Below are 3,416 nucleotides of genomic sequence, written 5' to 3'. Positions count from 1 at the left end.
ACACTGTTGTTCCGTCACGTTGTGAACGTCTTATATATATACAAGACTAACACATATCTCTTCTACTTATTACTTTAAAGGAAAATGCTAAATTGAGTGAAACCAATGAACACAAATTTACTTTTCTTTAAGTAAAAAAACCAACAAATACCTTCATACGTTGAAGTACAGGAAAATCACACTCACTGTAACTTTATATGCTGTGATATTCTAGATTTCAGGTTGAGATTTCCTACTTAAAAACTACTTAAGTGATATTACGGCTTGCATAGAAAGACCTAAGCCTGTGATAAAAAGAATAAATAGTAACACTCGATGAGATCATTAGTCCACTAAAAAGATCTTGACGTCTCACAGTGTTATAAGACAATAAATGTAACGAAGAAATAGTAACATTCGTTTAGATCAATAACCCAATATTAGTGATCTTGACTTCTAAAAGTGTTATAAAGCCATAAATGGAACACAGAAATAGTAACACTCAAATAGATCAATAGTCCACTAAAAGTGATCTTGACTTCTCACAGTGTTATAAGACAATAAATGTACATAGAAATAATAACATCGTTTAGATCAATAGTCCACGAAAAGTGATATTGAAGTCTGACAGTGTTATAAAACAATAAATGTACATAGAAATAATAACACTCATTTAGATCAATAGTCCACGAAAAGTGATATTGAAGTCTGACAGTGTTATAAAACAATAAATGTACATAGAAATAATAACACTCATTTAGATCAATAGTCCACGAAAAGTGATATTGAAGTCTGACAGTGTTATAAAACAATAAATGTACATAGAAATAATAACACTCATTTAGATCAACAGTCCACTAAAAGTACTCGTTGTTTCATTGTATTTTATGTCTTACAACACTACGAGATAACACATACATCAAAGGCCATCATAAATGTTTTTTGATCATCCAGACGGGTAAGTGTGAATATAATATACTGAACAACAGCATAATTACTTACTACATAAGTGGTAGAACAGAGTCCTAGTACATATAAACATTGTCTAAAATGTTTTAATAAACACAAAAATGTGTGATTTTCAATCTTATTTCGATATTTATCAGAATGAGAATTTTGATGCGTGGGAATAATTTCCATATCTCTTTGTTTGTTTGTTTTTAATTATGCACAAAGCTACACAAGGGCTATCTGTGCTCTGCCCACCACGGGTATCGAAACCCGGTTTCTAGCGTTGTAAGTCTGCAGACATACCGCTGTGCCACTGGGGGGCTCCATATCTCTTGGGTATAATGCCCTATATATTCGGAATATTGCCCCTATCTATTGGGAATAATGTCCTTTTTTCGAGGGAATGGTCCATTCTCTCTCTCTAAGTAACATGAAGTAAAGGAAAATGTATTGAACAATGAATTAACACTGATAATTACGTAAATACTTCATTAAAGAAACCAGATTACTTAAAGTATATATGTAGTAGTCGGATACCTTTCAATAATAATAAAACTTTTCTGAATTAGCACAATGCTGAAGAATTTGATAAATGACCATTCAGTTGGTGGCAACTAGATGTTGTACACTAAGATTAGAATGTGTCAAATATATCATTGATTTTTAAACTCCATAGTTAAATAAAGAACTACAAACTGGGTCAAGTTGCCGCCAATAGAAAGTTTGTGTAAAAACTAAGATTAAGAACAATAAGACACGAACTTACCACTTCTCAATATTTCTAGAGCACGTTGTGTACAGGTTAACATCTAAAGCCGTGTAAATCTAACTGTGTTCTTAATCTGTCTATCTTCTCTAATCTCACTTTACTAGGAAACTAATCTAATGCCAACGATGATGTTCTGGCTTCATCTGACGCTAGCAAGAACAGCTTCCACTCGTCTATCCATACACGTGAGACGCACGCGCTACAGAGAACAATATGCGAAGATACCTTTTTAAAAGTAGTTTGGAGTGGATTAGTGTTATGCTGTACCTGTTAAGTGAGAGGACTAGAAATACCGGAAGAAAGCTTCTTACACCAGTTTCAACTTACTTCTGAAGAAGATGTTAATGGTCATAGATAGAGGCCGTATCATTAAAAACCTACTATTCCATTCAAGCTACTTCTGAATGACCTTTTGTTAGTCTCGTGTCCGATTGTTATGAGAAAAGCATTGTGATAATTGTACGGAATATTAAATATAGCCCGCACGCTTCTAGCATAATAGAGGAAATATTCCCCAATATGGAAATAGAAATCCTTTGGAGCGTTTGGGAAGAAAAGCTCTTTACACCACCACCCCTCCTCAAAAAGAGAGAAAAAGGAAAATATATTAAACCACCTTAGCAGAGAAAAATTGGATTTGATTACGTTGCAGTTCGGGAGAAATCCCTGTGAATGTTTGTCACGTGATAATACGAACTTTGTAATACAAAGAAAAAGTCAATACTACGTGAACTCATGAACTTTATAAGGACACAGTGACACTATTGAATATTGTAGATTCGCAGTTGGTCCCTCATTGTGATTAGGACCAGTTTTCCAATGAAAAATGTAATTGTTAACACTCTAAAGCTAGACTGTGATATAGAAGTAACTGTTAACACTCTAAAGATATATTGTGATATAGAAGTAATTGTTAACACTCTAAAGATATACTGTGATATAGCTACGTTTTCTTTCTGATACAGAATCTTAAGTGTTCTTTTGAAAAGAGAAATTTACTGTGCTTATTAATTAAATTCCGTTAACTGTCATCTATCAGATATAAGATCAGTAAGAAATTAAGTTAAATAAATAAATAACACTCAGCTCAGCACCTGCACCATCTAACAAAATAGAAAGATGAAAAGTTATACTCTATTCTTTCTTTACTTTTTTGTTTGTTAATTATTTTGTTATTTATTGTTTTGTCATTTTAATTATTTTAATTTTTTGTTGTATATTTTCATTACGAGAATTACATTGTTAGCTTAGTATACCAATTTAGGACTAAAACTAATGAGATATTATTGGGTTTATGGCCTAAAGTATTGCTAGCGACTTCGGTACACAACTAATGAAGCAATACATTATAATTATCATGAGTAACAACGTAAAGAAAGTTTAGGAAATATTTTTTACTGGGTTTATTTTTAGTTATGATTCATGTTTTGATCAGAAGTTAGTATTAAAAACAAAACGTTATGTTGTTCTTTGAGTACATCCTATAGACTTATTAACGTTTTCTATCACTAGATACTACATCCTATAGAGATACTAACGTTTTCTATCACCAGTTACTACATCCTATAGAGCTGTTACGTATCTGCTCGTTTGTTAATTTCCGGTATAAATTATTTCCGAGGAACTTTGGTGAAACAAGTCCTTTCTTAATTAAAACTAGTTTATTCTTCCTCGATACAACTTTGTAATACACAGAATTTCCAATCAATACCTTAAA

Source organism: Limulus polyphemus, unplaced genomic scaffold, assembly GCF_000517525.1.
Source record: "Limulus polyphemus unplaced genomic scaffold, Limulus_polyphemus-2.1.2 Scaffold3090, whole genome shotgun sequence".
Classification (NCBI taxonomy): domain Eukaryota; kingdom Metazoa; phylum Arthropoda; class Merostomata; order Xiphosura; family Limulidae; genus Limulus; species Limulus polyphemus.
The sequence above is the reverse complement of the archived record's forward strand: the minus strand, read 5'-3'. Positions refer to the sequence as shown.